The sequence below is a fragment of the Schistocerca americana genome, chromosome 9 (assembly GCF_021461395.2).
Source record: "Schistocerca americana isolate TAMUIC-IGC-003095 chromosome 9, iqSchAmer2.1, whole genome shotgun sequence".
NCBI lineage: Eukaryota > Metazoa > Arthropoda > Insecta > Orthoptera > Acrididae > Schistocerca > Schistocerca americana.
In genome coordinates, this window is record NC_060127.1 from 95,512,950 (window position 1) to 95,535,692 (window position 22,743).

The 22,743-nt window shown below is 43.3% G+C and overlaps 1 protein-coding gene and 1 long non-coding RNA gene across 2 annotated transcripts in view; both read right to left on the bottom strand.

The window, feature by feature from the left end:
- Positions 1–22,743, bottom strand: part of LOC124550607 (alpha-actinin, sarcomeric) — a 470,999-nt gene that overhangs the window by 174,718 nt on the left and 273,538 nt on the right. The window lies entirely within an intron of this gene.
- LOC124550609 overlaps positions 9,479–22,743 on the bottom strand; it is a 124,114-nt gene continuing 110,849 nt past the window's right edge. The window contains exon 3 of the long non-coding RNA XR_006967726.1: positions 9,479–9,628. This is a non-coding gene — a long non-coding RNA (uncharacterized LOC124550609). The remainder of the gene's footprint in view (positions 9,629–22,743) is intronic.

Genomic DNA, 22,743 nt, shown 5'->3' on the forward strand with positions numbered 1-22,743 from the left:
TTTTTCTACACGAAGCCTACAGGAGCCGCACACAGTATCTAACGAAAGTCTGCTTCCACTTTAAGATTGCTTCCGTACTGTTCCCTATCTTCCACGAAGCCGCACAGTTGTTCGTCAGAAGGAGCCATGTAACTTTTTGTACCCCGAAAGCTACATAAAATTATGGGGAGGGGGGGGGGGCAGTATTTTGAGTACCATTATCATGTAAGGAAGGCATTGATGGCGTCTTAAAATGAATGGACGACACATTTTTCTTTGCATATGCTTAAGCTAGAAAAGGGAGATCTCCAAGGACGGGGTTCAATTTTTGAAATTTAGGGCCCCAGGTATCATACCCTGCAGTATTTCACCCTAGTGGGCCCTCTTTTGCGAGTACATGACGAAAAAAGAATTTCAGATTTGCATATGCTTCAGTAGGTCATTGTAAATAGCTCTATTTTTAAAATGGCAGTGTAGCCTAGTGACTAAGTTATTTGAGAGATATTCTGAAGATTCAGGCTTCGAGTACTGGCGGGAAATTATATATAACGAAACGACTGCAATCATTTTTACTCTATTAATTGGCATAAATATAATTTTTCTGTTTATAAATCCTTTGGCGCGTCATTTTAATCATTACATTAACTTTATTTGCTCTTTTCTCCTTTTATCATCTGGGAATCTTTTTCCGTGTTATTATTTTTATTTATCGTAATATTTAAACTTTTATACATACTGACGTATTAGTTGAAAAACAAAAGACGAAACAATATTTATTGGCTGCACAATAACGTCAAAATCTATTTTTCCTTACAAGATGTACATTTTTGGATAGTAATCGTTATATAAACATCCTAAACGAATTTTTTGGCACCATGAACAAAATAACAGGCGAAGATTTAAACGACTGAAGGTTTTGTAAATAAATTGAAGCAAAATGAGTAACAGGAATAACATGGGAGAAAATTTTAAAATAATGAAAAGGAGGAAATTAAATCGTATGAAACACACAAAAAAATAATTAAGTCACATGGACAAAGATTCCAAACGAAAAACAGAATGAAAAGAAGAAAAATAAAGAGCAAATAAAAATAGTTAACACGGAGATTATAACGATGCGGCGAAGCATCAGAAATGAAATTACGTTTAAACTAATTAACTGAATAAAAATCATAGTTGCAGTTGTTTCGATACATATGTAAAAAAAAATGGCGCACGACAAGAATCAAACACACAACCTCCAAGATACCAGCATATAAATTAAATTCTGTGCTACGTCGCCATTTCGAAAATACTGCTACATTCACGGCTCTAGCGTATTACAAGAAATTCTAAAATTCATTTTTCTCGATTAGCCACAAACGAGGACCCACGAGTGTAAACGATTGCAGGGTGGGATACCTGAGATCTATAACACCGTACACGTTATTTCAAGAAGTCGAGCTCACCCCTCGACACCTTGTACGAAGAAGGTAATGGAGGGTAATAAAATCGAAATAACGATTTATTTAACATGCGAATTGGGAACGACACAGTAATGGAAATCAGATGCTTGCTGACGAGGAAGTAAGACTACATAGCATGGTCGGAATAAAAAGAATGTAGGAAGTACGGTGGCACAGGATAAAAAAGGTGTCATCAGTAAAATAAGTCTAGATATGGAATGGAAGAAAGGAGTTCTTGAAAGGGTACGTCTAGGGCACAGCACTGCGTGGACGCCGTACGTCTTTCTTTATGCTTGCTCTACTCCTGCATAGCTAGTAAAAGTCATAAAACATTCTTTTTAAGGAAACACTGTTTCTTCGCCTCACAGCAGCGCTGTCTTTATTGATTTGGTCTCGCGTATCAGCAGGCGACTCCAGTCATCATCCCATAGATGGCGCTAATGAAGGAAAGCTAGCTTGTTCTTAAGCGAATTTGGAAGCCATAAACGAGTCGAGGGTAACAGTACCCAGCGCTATGCTGCTTGCTACTAACATTGCACGGTGCCCACTACAAGCAAGTGGGCATAAATCGTGGAGCCCGGCAAGTGGAACAGTGGGTTTCTTATCCGGAGCTCGCTCGCCTGGCTCGGGTTGCAAGCTATTACTCTGCGTGTGACGTAGACCGTCCTCATTGCTCCCACGCGTAATCACTGCCAGCCAAACACAATGCCGTTCCTAGATGAAATTACGATTTCAACGGTAAAATTTCCTGCCGCAGAAATGTGCCATAGAAGAACAAATAACGAGCACTGTTACCTGCTTACCACGCTATAGTCCCAAACCCGGAGCCGGCCGGGGTGGCCGGCGGTTCTAGGCGCTACAGTCTGGAACCGCGCGACCGCTACGGTCGCAGGTTCGAATCCTGCCTCGGGCATGGATGTTTGTGATGTCCTTAGGTTAGTTAGGTTTAACTAGTTCTAAGTTCTAGGGGACTAATGACCTCAGCAGTTGAGTCCCATAGTGCTCAGAGCCATTTGAACCGGAGCCGGCCGGGGTGGCCGAGCGGTTCTAGGCGCTACAGTCTGGAACTGCGCGACCGCTACGGTCGCAGGTTCGAATCCTGCCTCGGGCATGGATGTGTGTGCTGTCCTTGGGTTGGTTAGGTTTAAATAGTTCTAAGTTCTACGGGACTGATTACCTCCGATGTTAAGTCCCATAGTGCTCAGAACGATTTAAACCAAACCCGGACAAGGATGCGCGGAGAAGGATGCGCACTGCACTCGCATTCGGGGGGACGTCGTTTCAAATCCGGCCATCCAGATTTAGTCTTTCCGTTTTTTCCCCAAATCGCTCTGCGCAAATGCTGGGATGGTTCCTTTCAAAGAGCACTGCCGATTTGAGCATGTGCTCCGTCCTTAATGAGCTCCATGTCGACGGGACGTTAAAACCTTTCCTCAGCCTCCGCCTGCTCCTAGTCCTAGTCCTAGTCCTAGTCACAAAACAAATTTTTTCCTTGCACAGGTGCCATTTTGGTCGACTTCGTGTACGGATGGCTAGGAAGCCTGAAGTAAAAGCATGTAACAGTGTAAGATGGTAAAACTTGAACCTCCTGATCCTGATCATTGATATGGCAAGTGTCGCACGCATGAACAGCACCGTATTGCCGCGATTGCTCTGGGACGCGAATGAAGTACGTGCGTTGATAGTTCCATACTTCTCTTTTCCGTGTTCGGTGAAGAACAATGGCAGAAATATAGGTTTTTTTGGAGGACTGCTTAGTGATATGTTATTGGGTCGATGAAGGATGCGCAACGACGGAGATATGGATAGGTTTCGCGAGCGGTTCGGTAAGGTGCTGCCAAGTCGTACAGACATCGACCACACGCGAAAGTGCGCCCGGCACAGGCAGGTGGGGATTAATTAGGGCAGCTCAGGACGAAGTCTACGACTAACTTTCGCGCAGGCACCCTGTATGCACAACGAATGATTGTTTCGCGCAATTAAACGTGAGTTACAAAGTTTCACTTAGTCTCGGGAAACATTTGTACCCAATCTAGAACTGGCATCCAGATTGTGAACACGAGTGCTACATTTCACTTAAGAAAGTAACTTAAAAGTTCTACTTTTAATAATGCCATGATTTGAACCTAAGAAACATGCAAACATATACAGTGGACTTTTGTGAATTTATGGCACTGTAAGGCTTATAATGAGATTCCTTTACAGTTACTGCGATTAATGAGTTCAGAATGACTGTGAAGACGCATTTTCCTCATTTTAGTTTGAATTAATAAATGTCTGCAGACTTTACAGTAGCATTGTAGTAGTAGCGCTGAAAGCCACACTAAAATTCATTGTCTTCATCGTGTGTGAGGAGCTGCCGTCTACGGAGAAGAATCTCAATTACCTAGGGAAGAATTAAGAGCAATTGGCGAGAATTCAGCGTCGTAGTTCATACGACGTAGCCCTTCAAACGCAACCTTCCGCATACAACTTGCGTGGTAAATGCGTACAAGGTAGAAATGCGTCATGGCAGGAACTATTTCTCGTTTTTAAGAGTGAGAATCGCTGTAAATCTGTATTACGAGTCTAAACCGGTGATCCAAATAGAACACCGAAATTGACCCAGGCGATGTCTTTTTTCAGCATAGTTAAACTGTTCACGGTTCCCAGGAACATTACGTCTTCATTTATGTACAGTCACATAAGTGTACGCCATAAAATTAAATGTAACATCCGCAGCGACATCTCTAGTAGTGGTCTTTTGCACAGTGTATAGATAAACAGCGAGAGAGTTGAATGTTTTGTTTTGTAGGTTGCATTTTAAAATGAGTGCAAAATATCCGAAGCGTGAGGAAGCAGTGTTCCTTGTAAATCATCTTTTTGGGCCTGTCTCCCTCTTCAAAAGTGTGGAGTGGAGTACGAAGCGTGAAAGGTTGCTTCAACGTACTGTCAACCACCCGGTAAAACTGCATGTTTGGGGTTGTTTCTCTAAAAGCGATTTTGGCAATTTGCACTTATTTTCAGCCAATTTAAAGGATGAAAAAAGGTGCAATATTTACCAAAAATGTCTTCTGAGGTCCGCTAAGAAGCTATTTGGTTCTATCGAGGCAAGCTGAGTGCTTCGAGAGGATAGTGATCCGAAACACGGCAGCCGTTTCTGTACGGCGTGGAAACAAGACAATTGGGGTCTCCACGATGAACTTGGCCTGCAATGTCTCCGGATGCAAATCCGATCGCAAATCTTAGATCGTATACTAAGATGAAAGCCAATATATACTCTGAAGCAGCTGCTATTTAAAATCCGGACTATATGGAAATCGTTACGGAGAGCATATGCAGAAAATCTCGTGGAAAGCATGCGAAAAAGGTGTCAAACTATAATCGATAATGGCAGCGATTGGATTAACTATTAGATAATTGTGCAATTAGCAATAACACGTATCTTCATGTAAACATATATTTATATTAGTGTCTTATTTCACACAGGTAATGGCGTACATTTTCCTGTGGAACTGACTGCAATACACAAATCTCTTATGCCACAGGGGCAAAGACTATTGTGCACGGACGACGAAAACTTCCAGATTAGATGGCTGACGTATTACTCGGAACCTTCACAATAACTTTGTCATACACGTTAGTTTACGCTGCCGCGGTGCCAGCCACCTCGTCTGCAAGAGACACGGAGAGAGGCGAACCAGGCCAGTCATCAGACAGTGGGTTGGGTTCAGAGGTCATCCAGGGCTGGTTCCCGCGGCCCGCTGGAGGCTCCAGCCGGGCGCTGGACACAGCCGACGGCCGTCACGTTCTTCCAGCGCGGCCGCTCCAGTTTCACGTCGTGAGCGACTCTCGCTGATACAATCGGACTGTTCCCTGTCCCAGCTCCAGCGCGCCATATTGACGCTGGTCCTCACCAGTCTACAATCTAATACAATTCCCGCTTGCCACAGCCATACTCGCATGTTCTTTTCAAGCCTCCCATCCAAGATTCAAAACTAATGAGAAATGTATTGTTATTACTGTTACTACCTCAAAGATCAAGCTGGTCCCACTCTCAGTAAATGAGGATCGGGAGCAGCTGCGAGAATCACACAACCCACCTGTTATAAAGTGTCCGGTATGACCTGTATCTACAACCATACTCCGCAAGCTACCTGACGATGTGAGGCGGAGGGTACCTTGAGTACATCTATCGGTTCTCCCTTCTATTCCAGTTTCGTATTGTTCGTGGACAGAAGGATTGACGGTATGCCTCTGTGTGGGCTCTAATCTCTCTGATTTTATCCTCATGGTCTCTTCGCGAGATATACGTAGGAGGGAGCAATATACTGTTTGACTCCTCTGTGAAAGTATGTTCTCGAAACTTCAACGAAAGCCCGTACCGAGCTACTGAGCGTCTCTCTTGCAGAGTCTTCCACTGGAATTTATAATCTCTGTAACGCTTTCGCGATTACTAAATGATCCTGTAACGAAGCGCGCTGCTCTCCGTTGGATCTTCTCTATCTCTTCTATCAACCCTATCTGGTACGGATCCCGCACCGGTGAGCAGTATTCAAGCAGTGGGCGAACAAGCGTACTGTAACCTACTTCCTTTGTTTTCGGACTGTATTTACTGGGGATTCTTCCAACGCATCTGTCTGGCATCTGCTTTACCGACAATTAATTTTATATGGTCATTCCATTTTAAATCACTCCTAATGCCTACTCCCAGATAATTTATGGAATTAACTGCTTCCAGTTGCTGACCTGCTATATTGTAGCTAAATGATAAAGGGTCTTTCTTTCGCATCACATTACACTTGTCTACATTGAGATTCAATTGTCATTCCCTGCACCATGCGTGAATTCGTTACAGATCCTCCTACATTTCAGTACAATTTTCCATTGTTACAACCTCCCGATATACCACAGCATCATCTACAAAAAGCCTCAGTAAACTTCTGATGTTATCCACAAGGTCATATATATATATATATATATATATATATATATATATAGCAACGGTCCTACGACACTCCCCTGCGACACACCTGAAATCACTCTTACTTCGGAAGACTTCTCCCCATTGAGAATGACATGCTGCGTTCTGTTATCTAGGAACTCTGCTATCCAGTCACGCAGTTGGTCTGATAATCCATATGCTCTTACTTTCTTCATTAAACGACTGTGGGGAACGGAATCAAACGCCTTGCGGAAGTCAAGAAACACGGCATCTACTTGGGAACCCGTGTCTATGGCCCTCTGGGTTTCGTGGACGAATAGCGCGAGTTGGGTTTCACACGATCGTCTTTTTCAAAACCCATGCTGAGTCCTACTTAGTAGATTTATAGTCTCCAGAAAAGTCATTATACTCGAACATACTACGTGTCCAAAATTCTACAACTAATCTACGTTAGAGATACAGGTCTATAGTTCTGCACACCTGTTCGACGTCCCTTCTTGAAAACGGGGATGACCTGTGCCCTTTTCCAATCTTTTGGAATGCTACGCTCTTCTGGAGACCTACGGTACACCGCTGCAAGAAGGGGCAAGTTCCTTCGAGTATCGTGAGCACGGCTGTCACCAGTGCGTGTACGGTGTACTGACATGTTCGTGTTGGATGATGATGATCATCATCATCATCATCATCATCATCATCATCATCATCATCAACTGGTGTCGACACAGCCTATTCCTCTCACACAGGACCAAAGGGGCCGCCAAGCTTTATGTCCCGATCTGACGGACTGGCCACATGCCCTCATTCGATGAAATATTACGGAGAGGTCTGTAATTTAATCCACGACACTGGCGCAAGGTCTGCGAATAAGGGACCTCTCTTCCCCTTGCCGGCCAAATACTGGCGGTGAAAAGTCTTCCGCCACCAGCATTCGAACCAGCTGTCCCAGAATGAGTGCCACTAATGAAATATACGACAGAGACATCCACTAACGGAGATGGGTACACACAACTTCAGTTGACGTACGTTTTGTAATTAGCTTCAGTGCGTGCAAGAGACTGGGTCATTTAGCTCCAAAATGAAGTAAATTTAATGCTAATATGCTCCTTAATGGCTTTTGGGCTCTGATCTTTTTTTTCAACTTTTCCCCATAGATTTGCTCCGGAGAGCCAGTAAAGTCCTCTTCCAACTAGGAGGCCCGACGCAATAACGCTACATTCGCAAAGGCAAGGTAATTGACAAATTGAAACGTAATGCACGGCTCCATTATTTGTTTCGTGAGATAATGTTACAAAAACAACCATTATTTTTCATGTTTTTAAAGCCAATAACTTTGTTTCCTTCCGCGGCTCTTCAACCCACAATTTTTTTGTGCGGGACTCCAAGCAATGGATTTCTTGCACGTCTGTGGACCAGAGCAAATTTACCGTAAATAATCGGAGAAAACCATAAGAGGTCTTAAACCTGATTAGACAGGCAATTAGAGTATATACGACACAGATTTTTCCCAAAGATAACAGAAATCATTACAAAATAAACCGTTATCTCCCAGAGTAATAAATCACCAACTAAATGAACTTACGCCAATCCAATTTCCACTACTGTCCATTACACGATGCTGTAGAGAAACGCACGACGTGTCGTATTAATATGGGAAACTGCAACCAGCCACTCTTTTTGAATGAATGACTTATTTCTCCGTCAACAGGAATTATCGACTAATGTACTGACCAGGTCCACATATTGCGGAAACTGCTATCACGACATGACAGGCGTCACGGACAGACCTCGAGAGCGGATCGCGAGGATAGGTCAGTAGTACACTGCCCATGCACTGCCACTGAATTCACAGACTTCGATCAAGCTTGTCAAACACTAAGGAGACATTTCAGTGCCGGAAAAAAAATTGCGAAGCAATAAAGCCCACTATTCCTTAGCAATAAGAGCAGTACGGTATTTTTTTAAATCTTTTGTGTAGGTGGTACTCACTCGGAAGCAACTGTTTTGAAACAATATGGAAGTAAATAGCACTGAAGAGGAAACTGCAACCAGCCACTCTTTTTTAATGAATGACTTATTTCACCGTGCTAGATTCGGGCCTGAGCTTATCGTCAGCAAGAACTTTTTAGTACAAAATTGACACTTTTGGCTTAAAATGAAACACAAATTTGGTGATTTTTCCGTCATACAAAGCCTTTTACAGACTGAAGCGCCTAGAACCGCTCGGCCACACCGGTCGGCTATACAAAGTAACTACGTCTTATATGAGGGAAAGGTGACATACCGAATCACTAGACTATAGAGAGAATGCGGTCAGAAGTGTTTACGTTAACGTCACGTCAGAATATTGCTGCGTGGTGCGGGATCCTTACCAAGTGGGATTGACGGAGGACATGGAAAGGGTGCAAAAAATTGCAGCTCGTTTTGTATTATCACGTAATAGGGGAGAGAGTGTGGCAGATATGCTACGCGAGTTGGGATGGAAGTCATTAAAGCAAAGACGTTTTTCGTCGCGGCGAGATCTATTTCCGAAATTTCAGTCACCAACTTTCTCTTCCGAATGCGAAAATACTTTGTTGAGCCCAATGAATGATCATCAAAATAAAATAAGAGAAATCAGAGCTCGAACAGAAAGGCTTCGGTGTTCGTTTTTCCCGCGCGCTGTTCGGGAGTGGAATGGTAGGGAGATAGTATGATTGTGGTTCAATGAACCCTCTGCCAAGCTCTTAAATGTGAATTGCAGAGTAATCATGTAGATGTAGATGTAGACAGTGATCAGATTGCCAGTACCAAAGAACAAAACGGTACAGTTGGAATATCTGTACAGTCACTGCAAAAGATTCTTCTTACTAGTGAGAACTATACATTTAATTTTTTTAAATGGTGTCAATGTCCCAAAAAATACACTGTGTTGGTAATTGAGACCTTTTGTGAACATCAAATATATTTATCTTCTCCAGTGTCCCTAAAAACACTTCCAAGCCAAGCACAATTAAAGATGTATTTTTCAGGTGGAGTTTCAGCCCTTTTGATGTCAGCCGCAATTATTCCGGCAGCAACGCCGGTTAACCACAAGTGTGTCACTTCTTTGATCACACATGCGACACGTAATTAATAACTGCGTCATGAAATTTAAACTGTTTTACTCGCTTCTCGTTTGGAAATGTCTCTAGTTCCCTCCATCCTGACACATGCTTACCTTGCTACCAGTCGCTCATTATCTGGTGTGGAGATGTGGCCCGCTGTGAGAAATTATTTTTGCCTCCAAACAGCACCCACTCACCTGAAACAAAACAAAAAAGGCGTTAATTCAGTTACACGTGCTGCCTACATATCTCAGAATACTGTCATTTAGGCGCACTTTTGTGATACTAAATTAAAATGAATCCGGGACTTCTCCAGCTTTCCGAAATGTTTATGGAGCCACAATAACGCGTCAATGGACAGTACTGCTGCACGGTCATTCATCGAAACTGGAGCTACCCCCTCCCCCTCTCTCTCTCCCTCCCTCTCTCTCTCTCTCTCTCTCTCTCTCTCTCTCTCTCCCTCCCTCCCCTCACGCTACCTGAGAATCTCTTGCTCCCGCGAAGTCCTGGCAACTCATTATCCGTCCTCCCACCAATGACAAGCTTGGAGTAACTTCAGAGATGTAGCCCACACGTACATTTCAGATTTTATACATTTTTCTTGGAAATACAGACTTTAAACCTATTTTCAACAGCCACGGAGAGCGGAGTGCTCTGTTTGCCGTCTGCACACAGTATTCGTCGCGATAACGTATCTTCAGACAAACATTATATGCTAACTGATTAAAATTTTCTACCAGTAAGGCGTTCTGAATACAAAGTATTTAAGAAAGACGTGTCAGATATTTCTACAGGAGGTAGTATTGGTCAAAACTAGAAAAGAATTATGTGACCCGAAACCAATGCCTGTTGAGATATAGGACGTCTTACGAAGGTTGGAACATCAATGGTGGCTACTATTTATTTACAGCTCGTACAAAATAGATGTGAGTTTCAAAGTTTTACCGACCTTCAAAGTAGTCACCAGCATTGTGTATAACCCGTTCCCAATGACGTGGAAGTCGTAGGATGCTCTTAGCAGTGCCAGTTGTGTTGACAGTTCGAGCGGTGCGGTCTATTGCCCGACGAATTTGTAGCAGTTCTGAAGCGAATGCCGTGAAGTGTTTCCTTCAAGTTTATAAATCGAGTTGAACTCACGAGGGCTTAAGTCAGGGGAGCGCAGTAGGTGGTACAGCATTAAGCAGCCCCATCAAACAAACAAATCAGTAACATCTTACATTGTACGTGCTTGAGCATTGTCCTGCAAAATGATGGTCAAGTCCTGCAGAAAGTGTCATCACTACAGTCTCTATGCTGTTCATTTTTGGAACACAACCTACGACCGGCTTAGAGACAGAAGTGATGAAACTTTCTGCAGGACCTGCGATCATTCTACAGGACAATGCTCAAGCACGTACAGTGTAAGCTGTTACTGATTTGTTTGACTGATGGGGCTGCTAAGTGCTATACCACCTACTGCACTGCCCTGACTTATTCCTTTGTTTCCTGACATAAGAAAAAGTTTACTTTTTAACATTTTCTTTGCAGAATTTATGCTATTGTGGCCTCAAATGACGGTAGAATTTTTTGTAAAATTTTATTTTATTTTTCACAACTTTTTTCTCTCCTGGTACTCAGAAGTACCGTCAGACTCCATGGACAGAATCACAATGTGCGCAGAAAAATGCTCCAATTTTTATAACTTGTACTTCATTCCACATGAATATTAAATATTTTTACATTAGAAAATTAATTAACAGAAATATGATATTTCTGAATTATTTTTTAAAGTTCGCATAAATTTATTCTAGAGCAACTTCACAATACTTAGTAACTTAGCTATACATTTTTGACAGTATATACATATCACATATTTAGTGTTAGTGATACCTCATGAAATTGTAGGAAACAGTTCTTTTTCTCATTGTAGCACAAATACACTTTCCATGTATTACATTGTGAATGTGGTCTCGACTGAATTTTAGTTTCCGCACACATTTCTCATCTTCCTCTTTTACAAGTGAACACCACAAAATCGTTTTCTCGGTTGCCAAGACGTACATTCTTCGGAACAGAAAAGTTGTCCTTTCTTGTCTTTGGGGGAGTTATTTCATCTTTACCAGAGTTTCTCTTTTTGAGGTTTGGCACTTGCTGTTTATTCATTAGCCCTAGTGCCACAGCGCTCCTGAATTCCAGCAGTGGTTGTGCCCCATGTAGATCACTGAAAATGACGTAAGCATTGCCAAAACAATTTCTATTGCTCCCCAGAAGTGACGGTGCCACCATTTCTTTGATCGCCTGTCAAGAAAGTTGAACGTAATCTGTCTGCATGATCCACACCACCCATGTTTTTATTGTAATCACATGCAATAACTGGTCATGGTATAGCCATACCAGTTCCATCTTTCTGTTTTCTTGTCACTACGCTCTGTTCAGTGCCATGGAAGTTTGACGCAAAATACACTACTTTATTTTCCCTCCTTTGAAATACTGTTAGGTCTAAAGATGACTCTCTGTGATTTGATTCCCCACGGTTTAGACATTTCTCTTTAGGTAAATTCCCTGGCAAACCTGTCCTGTTTGTTCTAATTGTTCCACAGGCAAATGTATTTACGGATTTCTGTGTGAGAAAAAGTGGACAGAGCAACTAGTGAGAGGTAACGCATTGTTGCTACAATTGAGTGTTCGCACAACCTGACGGTACTAATAAGTCCGCTTTATATTTTCCACTTTATCTCATTCACTTGTAACGTAATGCTTCAAACTATTATAAAAAAACAAAGAAGGTAAGTACGTACAATGGAAAACTCAACGGAAGTTTCAATAAATTGCACACAAATTCAGGCAACACCATGGAAACCAGCACATACAATCTTCTGTTTTCACAGCAGCGCGCGAAAAACAATTTCAAGCTCTGACCGCCAGAGAGGTCTATGTATTGCACAATAACATCTATGAAACAGTAGAGCAGAGTTACTGTTACGTACCGACAGGCTCTCAGATCACGAAACTGCACCACGAGAAAATAATGAGAGTCAAAACTTACTGGTACTTTTAAGTACCGTCAGGCAACAAAGGGTTAAGCCCTCGTGAGTTCAACTCGATTTCTAAACTGAAGGAAACACTTCACGGCATTCGCTTCAGAACTGCTACACATTCGTCGGGCAATAGACCGCGCCGCTCAAACTGTCAACACAACTGGCACTGCTAAGAGTATCCTACGACTTCCACATCGCTGGCAACGGGTTATACACAATGCTGGTGACTACTGTGAAGGTCAGTAAAACTTTTAAACACGTACCTATTTTTTACGAGCTGTAAAGAAATAGTTGCCCCTATTAAAGTTCCAACCCATGTATTTGTGACTAGCAATGTGTAGTATTCGGTGCTGTAGGCAGTCTTGTTGCCGCAGCTCACTGCGCACGTATGGTTGTAATTTACAGGACAGGACACGCGTGCAAGTACTTAGGCCAGCATACTAGCATGCCCCACTACAGTTCTGCAATTGTCTTCCAAACAGTTTGCTGAGGATACGAAGTTCACAGCCTGCATTTTATTTACAGGCGAGGCAGGATTCACAACAGAGAGATAGTAAACTACGAGTAGCACAAGACGCGTGTGTGGGCAGAAGCAAATCATCGGGCAATCGTGGAGGTGAGCCATCAGGATCGCTTCAGTATCAATATATTGGCAGAAACTGTCGGTGACAGACTCTTGGCCATAAACTTTACGGAACAGATCAACAGAGAACGTTACGCTTGCGCAAAGGCAACGACTGTGGATCTTGCATGACGGGGCACCAGCCCCTTAAAATCTTAAAAGTATAGATCGTGCCACTGTACGTGACGGCAACATTTCACGGGCGATATATTGGCCGATGTGGTCGGTAGCATGGAGTCCCCATTCACTAAACCTGAACCCATTGGATTCCTGGCTATGGTGACGCTTGAAGGCATCGCTGCATGCCCAGCCTATTGACTGTGCAAACGCAGCAATGCATGTGACGCAGTCTGAATGGAACAAGGTGTAATTGAAAGAGTGTGTCATTCACTGCGAAGAAAGACTAGAGAATGTGTCAGGATACGTGATAACAATATGCAGCACTGCTTCTACGTAGACAGAGATGAGAATAAAGATTAGCCCATATTTCAAGAGGTATTAGTTTCCGAACATGCAATGGTGTCCAAAATTAAAGCAACGAACTGCTATTTTACCGGCCTCTATCAAATTCACGATATAACCATACAAACTGTCAACAGATGTGTTCTGCACGGAAGATGGTACTCCGATCAACGGACAGCCACGCCAGCAATCACGACAAGGTACCTATGTTTGCCGGGCAGTCCCTCCTCAGCCACAATCGTCGTGTACACAGTCACAGCCGGTACAGTATGGCACACACAAGATGCCTACCAAACTCTCGGCAGTGAAGGTCCATAGAAAGAAAGGAAGCAGGAGAGACGAAAACTGATGTGGCCCGATGGCGTAATATGAATCGTTATTTTGTTTCTCGGATGAGGTGACAATTCATAGAAACCAAAACTGTATCCCAGAGACCTCGACAGAGCCGAACGCGTGTGACATCAGGAACAGTGGACCGTTATTTGGCTGTAATGGCGCGCCGGTACCGCCTTACTACGGCACTGAAACTGGCATCTGAGCTCGCAGCATCCCCTGGACGTGTTGTATACAGGCAGACGGTGTACAGAAGATTTCAACAGAGTTTCCTTTATTGTTGGAGACCTGTTTGTTTACCTCTGGCGTGTCGTCACAGAAGAGAACGTCTAGAGTGGACCCGTCAACATGTCACCTGGACGGTCGAACGGCGAGCGCACGTTCTTCTCACAGATGAGTCGCGATTTCGCCTGGAGTGTGATTCTCGTCGGATTCGCATCTGGAGTGCACGTGGAACACGGTTCCGGGACCCAAAAATTGCGGAAAGAGATCGCTAATGGTGTGGGCAGGGATTATGTTGACCACTGTGACACTTCTTCATCAAATTTTACGGGAGAATCAGCAATATTGAATTGCTAGTGGGTACCGTGAGGAGATCTTTGTGTCTCATGCGCGGTTGTTGCGTGGTGCTGTGGGCCCAGACTTCGGATGCTAATGCTCGACCTCATAGTACACGAAAGGGGTGGTTGATTACTTTTTAAAATTTTATTTACTTATTTATTTATTTATTTTTTGGAAACGGAAGATATTGCACGCATGGCGTGGCCTCCTCGCTCTCCCGATTAGAGTCCCATAGAGCATGTCTGGGATGCATTAGGGAGACGGGGTGCATGACGTCAGCATCCACCAACCACTCTCCAGGACTTGCGGGCAGTTCTGCAGAAAGAATGGGCGTTATTGCCTCAACATGAGACTGATGACATCATTCACAGCATGTCCCGTCGTAGTCAGCCTGTATTGGTTCCAGAGGTGGTCACACCCCGTACTGAGCACATTAACCAGTTGCTAGAATGCTTGTGCAAATCATTTAAGTAGAAAAAATCGAGGAATATTTTTGTCTATCATTATTTATGTTGAACTTGTTTACGTTCTGTATTCTTTCATTGTTTCTACGTTACTATCACCTGTTTACACGGTTTTGTGGCAAAATAAACGCAACCTTGCAAAATTTCCTATTGTTGCTTTAATTTGGGGAAGCCAGTGTTGAAGAAAGTTCCAAAATGGTTCAAATGGCTCTAAGCACTATAGGACTTAACATCTGAGGTCATCAATTGCCTAGAACTTAGAACTACTTAAACCTATATAACCTAAGGACATCACACACATCCATGCCCGAGGCAGGATTCGAACCTGCGACCGTAGCAGTCGCGCGGTTCCGGACTGAAGCGCCTAGAACCGCTCGGTCACTACGGCCGGCTGTAGAAGACAGTTTCTTCTAGTTTGCACCAATACTACATCCAACAGGAATTTGTTACTCTTTTTATAAACAGCTTGTATAGACAACCCCGCCAATAGGGTATTACTTTAACTGCAGTTTTGCTTGTTTCCCTTCTCAACAATTCTGTCTGTACGTTTACACTGGAGGTCAGTAGAAACAGAAACTTACTACATTCGCGAGTGAAAATTTGTTGTGTTGTGCCGTAATGCAGGCGGTGTGTCGGAAATGAAGTCTTTTTATAAATGCTATGACCGTACTCTTTGCTGTCTGGTGGAAACCTCAGAAGCGCTCCTCCGCTGCCAGACACTGGTGCCGCAGGCTTCGCCGGTTGCGCTTCCACATACGCTTTCTGAGCGCTCTGGCAGGTCCAGTCACGTGTTAGTCGAGGAGATATTTTCATTTTTAGTCCGCACGAGTGTCTTCCGCATTTTTTATGAGTTTGGTGGCGCGATAATCCTTGTAAGCTGCGCCGACCGCAAATGGCGAAGTTTACTAATATGAATGTTATCCAAGTCCTGCCTTTGACAAATAACGATCGCATTACCGGTTTAACGCCTGTTCAGATAAACTGTCGGTAAACATTCAAAACGGTATCAAGGCAAAACAAACTAGCGTCGCAGTCAAGAAGACTACAGACAAACATCAACATACTGAGATTAAACAGGAGTCTACAATAAATAGGAGAATGAAGGAATGATTTATGATATTACAACACGCATAATTTCACTCTCCTAAGGGGGACGCTGTTCCATGAGTAAACGCAATATGTACTTGCAGCAAATGGTTTTGGCAAATTTAAGTGGTCTTTGTTTCACGAGAGTCTAGCCGCTACTCATCATTGTAAAGTGATTACAAGCATCTTCACCGGTCAAACGTTATTCGAGGTGGAGAATGTGATCACCTCGTCCTGCATACTTCAGTTATAGCATTCATTCAAACGAACTATTTATTTCAACCATGGCTGCTACCGGCAGCATCTCCACAGAATTCACGTCATATCATCAGCACATCGCGACTTTGGGGATATCGAACCAATAATACTTGGGCTGCCCTAGACGCAGAAGGGAATCAGGTTGGCTACTTGTAGAGACGGTTGAAACGAAACAAAAAGTTCTCTATACATTTTAAAACAGTGAACATAAAAATTCGTACGCTGCTAGCAGAATTATTGTTCAAAGTTGGCATTAAAATATAGTTTAGGTTTCAGAGTATTTGTGTGATTATTTCGCTTATTTAGACACCAGTTTCTTAAGGTGAGAATCATGGACATTTTGTCACTGTAGTTAACATAAGTGATATCGTTAACGAAATGTGTGTTGTAAACTACTTAACAATTTGTTGAAAGGTAGCAAAAGTCTGAACTAGCTTCGCTGATCGTTCTCATATCTTGAGTTAGCTTCAAGACACTACACCACTGCACATTTATCCCTATTAACACCACGCCCGGGTTCCCGGGTTCGATTCCCGCCGGGGTCAGGGATTTTCTCTGCCTCGTGATGACTGGGTGTTGTGTGATGTCCTTAGGTTAGTTAGGTTTAAGTAGTTCTAAGTTCTAGGGGACTGTTGGCCATAGATGTTAAGTCCCATAGTGCTCAGAGCCATTTTAGCCCTATTAACACATCATGAAGTCTAATACATAGCCGGATAACATTAAAAAAACTACCATGTGATAATGTAAACTTCTTTTAGTTCAGACAATGGGTTCATAAACACACAAAAGAAAAACATACCTGCGTATCCTTGCCTTCTAGACCAGTACCACGAAGGCAGACGATTAGAAACCTTTTACTGTTTAAACAAAAAATCATGATAAATGTCTTTGGATCAGTGCGAGAAGCGGATGGATGGAGAAAAAGAAACAATCGCGAACTGCGATAGTTGATGTAGCATCTAAACATTGTCCAGAAAATAAAGGCAGACTTCTGTGAGCGGGAAATGTAACTCGCAAGCCTGAAGACTGCACAGTCAAAGCAGTGCTGCTGGTGGAAAGCCCCAACGGGACACGTCCACTTGGAAGTTCCAGAAAACGATGGGAGGTCGACATCATGAAAGACGCAAGCTCGCAGGAAAAGAACTTCAGTCACCCTCCTTGAAGGAGCACGCTGGTCGCTTTTTGAGTGTTGTTTATGGTGCAGAACTGGAACCAGACTGTCATGGCAATGAAGTGGTATGTGTCAGTCGGTTGTATGGAATCAGCGCAGCTACATGTGTTGACGTGAAGACATGACAATGATAGAAGGAATATATCATGTTTGAAAGCGCCCATCATCTCAGCATGAATGAAGTTGTCCGAACTGGTAAATCGACGTCTACTGTCCAACGTATCTACACAGGATGGTATACCATTCACTGCAATTAACACGGCGGAAGATCTATGGTCGTTGAAAGGTTATAATCGACAAGAACTGGATACGAGTGTCACGTATTTTCGAGGACAGTCGGTCTCAAGGTCCATTTCCGTAGGAAAATGCACGTAAAAGACATTCGACCTTTAACACCTCGGAAAAGGCCATTGCCCATAGTGGCACATGGGACGTAAAGCTGCATGACTTCAGAGGGGGCAAACAACACAGAAACTGGACATTACGTGACGAGGCGCGTAGCACAGACGCGCAAGGAGGCGTTTAACCCGCAGTCTCTGGGGGGAATAGTTAAGTCTATGATGTTTTGGTGTTATTTATCTTACCATGACTTGTTCCACTCATTCACATTATTTCAACATTCTTGGTGGTAAGGTCTTGCCATTTCTTCTGCATTTTTGTGTATATTGTGGATTTTCCCGTCTTATAAGATAACAACAGCCACTTCCAGAGGACTTCACGCACACGTTCCCGGTTTGACTAACACTCAGATACCATATCGAGCCTCCAATGGCCGACTGAATCACTTGTTCTTAATCCCATAGAACGTGAGAGACTATTTGCAACAGTGTGTGGAACGTAGCAGTCAACATTACCCCAATTTGATAGCTCTACGGGATACGGAATCCCTGAAGAAACCTGTGGACGATCTTCCTCGCCAAATGGAAGTCGTGATCAATGTTACAGGCAGTGTTAACGTCCTTTCAGTTCGAAGCGGGACTCATCACTGAAGACATTTCCAGTCCAGTCAGTCAGATTGCAGGCTCCAATGACCAGCAAAGGTGTGTCTGGAGACACTCCTCACAGCTGTGAGATACCAACCTGACTGTTACCCAACAATCAGGAGTGATGGTCTGGGGTACCATGTCATTTCATTTCGTCCGCCCCCGGTAGCTGAGTGGTCAGAGCGAAGGAATCTCAATCCTAAGGGCCCGGGTTCGATTCCCGGCTAGGTCGGAGATTTTCTCCGCTCAGGGACTGTGTGTTGTGTTGTCCTAATCATCATCGTTTCATCCCCAATGACGTGCAAGTCGCCGAAGTGGCGTCAAATCGAAAGAATTGCACCCAGCGAACCGTCTACCCGACGGGAGGCCCTAGTCACACGACATTTACATTTCACTTCATAGCGAGACCACTTTGGTTGTCATCTGCGACACCCTCACAGCATAATGTTTCGTCGACGATGTTCAACGTCCTGTTTTGTTGCCCTTCATGGCAAGCCATTCTGGACATTTCAGCAAGATAATGCCAGCCCGCGCACGGCGAGAGCTTCTAACACTTGGCTTCCTGCTTGCCAAACCCCACCTTGGCCACAAAGATCACCAGATCTCTCCCCAATTAAGAATGTGTGGAACATTATGGGCAGGCCCTGCAACTTGCTCGGGAGTTTGACAGTCTAACATGACAACTGGATAGAATTTGGCACTATATCCCTCAGGAAGACATCCAACAAGTCTGCCAATCAAAGTCAAGGCGAATAACTGCTTGCATAAGGGCCAGAGGTGGACGAACGTTTTATTAATTTGCTCAATTTGTGGAGCTCTTTCTTTTCAATACGACATCCAATTTTTCTGAAATTGTAATCATCTGTTTGTCTGTACATGCACATCACATCTTCCAATTTTCGGATAATTCCTTCGTAGTGCCTCGTTCTTCATGCCTTAAAGTGGATTTTGACACTAGTGGATGCAATGTACGATATACAAACTTTAAATCTTCGAAAGCTACTTACTCCAGCTGCCAGATATCACTAAGTTATAGATAATACTCCGGCAAGCAACTGGCTATTGTTTGACAAAGGCATGCGTAAACGGTTAAACTAAATTTTCAAACCACCCGTCAGTCAAAATGTCTGAAACACGCCAGTCCCTGTTTGACAGACACGTCACACAAAGCCGCACACTGCCAAATAATTTGACAAACACTAAGTCTGACCAATTGTTTGAGCACCTACGGGAGTCTTTATACATTTTACAGGATTTTAGGTTCGGGTATTAAAGAGACGTGAAAGATGAGGGTGTGTTCACTACACATGGAAGTTTAATAGAATTGCATAAAAACAGCTCATGGGCGCAGAGACGCGCAGAATGGCCGTGCGGTTAGAGGCGCCATGTAACGGATTGCGCAGCCCCTCCCGAGGTTTGAGTCCTCCCTCTGGCATGTGTGTGTGATGTTCTTAGCATACGTTAAATTTAAGAAGTATGTAAGTTTAAGGACCGATGACATCAGCAATTTGGCCCCTTAGGAATTCACACACACATTTGGGCGCAGACACTACGGCACATTACTAGGTCCGTTCATGACTGCCAAGATCGATAAACGCCAGATAAGTAATTTTTAGCTTGGCACATTTCTAAAAACAAAGACATTAATTGTTGGCGGATGAGATGTGTGCACCCTGGCGGCACCAGGGATGGGTCGGCCACGCGTTAGGAGCGGTTTTCTTTAAAAAAGTACCTTGCCGGGCTGGCTGCGGTATAAATAGGATCTCGCCAGGGCAAAAGACCACGCCTACACCGCGCTGGGCCCGGTCCCTGGCGTAGCCTTCTACACGCCCTGCAGACGGCTGCGAAGCAGTTCTTATTCATAATAGCATCTCGTCAATACAGCAAAAGCCGAGTCGACAATGTTAGCAGACCAACAAGGGGATCTTTCAGAGTGGTGCTCCTCCATTATCTTCAGACTTAGAGGATTTCAAGGCCAGTGCATGGACATATATTTCCCACGGCAGTACCTTGCACTTCTCGCAAACATGCGGAAAAAAAATTCTTTGAAAATTTACGTGCGCTGTTGAGAATAATGATTCAAACTTCATAATAAAACCTTTCTTACACAATTGCATAGCGTCTACTTCAAAGGTTTCTAATTCGACTCTGGTTAGAAGCAACTTTTTTCCTATTACCAAACTGATGTAATGATTAACAAATACTACATCATTTTTAATAAAAGCAGTATTTTAGTTTCAGTTACTAATGTAATGACGTAGAGATTGAAAATACCACTTCAGTTTTTTTCCAATTTTCCAATGCTTATACCACATCATGTCCACCATCAGGTGTATGCTCTGCGCTAATTGGTGGTACACCGCGTCCTATACTCTCCACTGCGGCGCTCGTGGTCTCTCAGCACAAAATTATCACACATGATGATGGGCATGTAAGAGCCCGAAACCGGTCAAGTTCTAAGATTTGAAAAATAAAAAAACCTTACAACTAAAGCGTTATTTCTAATCTCTGCTACAATGCTCAGTTGCGGATGTTCTCCGGCAGGATTGATTGTAATCGAATTAAAATGCGAAAAATCAAATAAAAAAAATATTTTTATCAATCATAAGACATTTCGCATATTTGTACAGGGTGTTTCGAAAAAATTCATCCCATTCCAATGACTGTATCGTCAACATGAATGATGATACAAACTTAGGGTGAATTTAAACTTAATCACCTAAATTAGAAGTTCACCTTGGTGTCAGCTGAAAATTTATCTATTAAAGTGGTTGCAAGGTTGTTCTTGTCGCAGCTAGATAGCTCTACGTCCGTTGCTTACGGTCTTCCGCACAATTGCGATAAATTGAATCTGATTAACCAACTGGGTGGAGAACCTATACGTAAGATTTCTTAAAGCGAGCTGCCTCAACCACGGATCATTGTGACTTTCTTTTTAGTGGGGGGTTTGTGAAGGCCACCTTCTACGTGCCTCCCCTTCTGACAACGATGGATGATTAGCGACGCCGCAAAGCGACGGAAATACAAAGAAGTAACTCCAGAGGTGAGCGTTTGAATTAAGCCCCAATAAAGAACTAAACTTGTTTGTGAAATTCGCTGTTTTCAATCTGCAGATTTGTCAAGGAAGTGAGCAGTTTGTCAAATTTAATCTCACTTTCGAAGCAGCTGCCACGCTGCACATATCGTGTCGGGAAGTACTTTGACAGCAGTGGGTGAAGTACGAGGTGCATACGAAACGGCACTAGTGGGTAATATACAAGGTGTAATGTAAGAGGTGCAATACAGGACACAATCTTTTTAAATCTTCGAAATCGTCTCCAGGTATCAGATCTCAAAGCGATAGTAATAATTCGTCAAGCAACTGGCTATTGTTTGACAAAGGCATGCGTTGATAATCAAACTTGTTTGTCAAACCGGTTGCCAAAGTTTGCCTCAAACATGTCAATACACTATGTTTGACTAACACGTCAAACTGTTTAATTGTGTACAGGGACTTTATCGTCGGAGTGGTTCTTTCGCGCTTCCGGTGTAGGGAACATTGAACATTTGTGAAAGATAAAATTCTGATCCTGACTTGTCTGTAAAAATTAGGCCAAGAATGTACGTGAGTACGTGTAAAAGATATACTCTTGAAAAATCAAATGGTTCTTTGGATGAATTTTGCAGTCCTATGTCTATGTTGAATTTGCTCCCAGTTTTGATCTTCATTCATGAAGGAAATATAGTCTTGTGAAACAGATCGAATGTTTTTGATATACCCTGTACATCGTTGTCTGACACGCAGTCAAAATTTGCTGAATGGATTTCAGTTCCTCTGTGGTAGGAGAATCGACCTGCTTGATATGGTGTAGATTGTTTGTTACAGACGGTTTCATGTTCAAACGGTTTCAGGACAAGCGGAATGACATCTCACGTCGACTGTAACTGGAAGTTACCAGGGTCATTTTGTTGCCCAGCGGCATATCGCCAGTACTGATAATTTCGTTGAACGCCTGTGATGGACTGAATGTGGTTACACTGCTGCTCTGCGAAACACTTTACTGGCCTTAGTACAAACCATATTTCTTCCCCATAATTCGTCTAATTACTGTCATCATCATCATCATCATCATCATCATCATCATCATCATCATCATCATCATCATCTTAGACTGATTATACCTTTCAGCGTTCACTCTGGAGCATAGTCCTCCTTATAAAATTCCTCCATGATCCCCTATTCAGTGCTAACATTGGTGCCTCTTCTGATGTTAAACCTATTACTTCAAAATCATTCTTAACCGAATCCAGGTACCTGCTCCTTGGTCTGCCCCGACTCCTCCTACCCTCTACTGCTGAACCCATGAGTCTCTTGG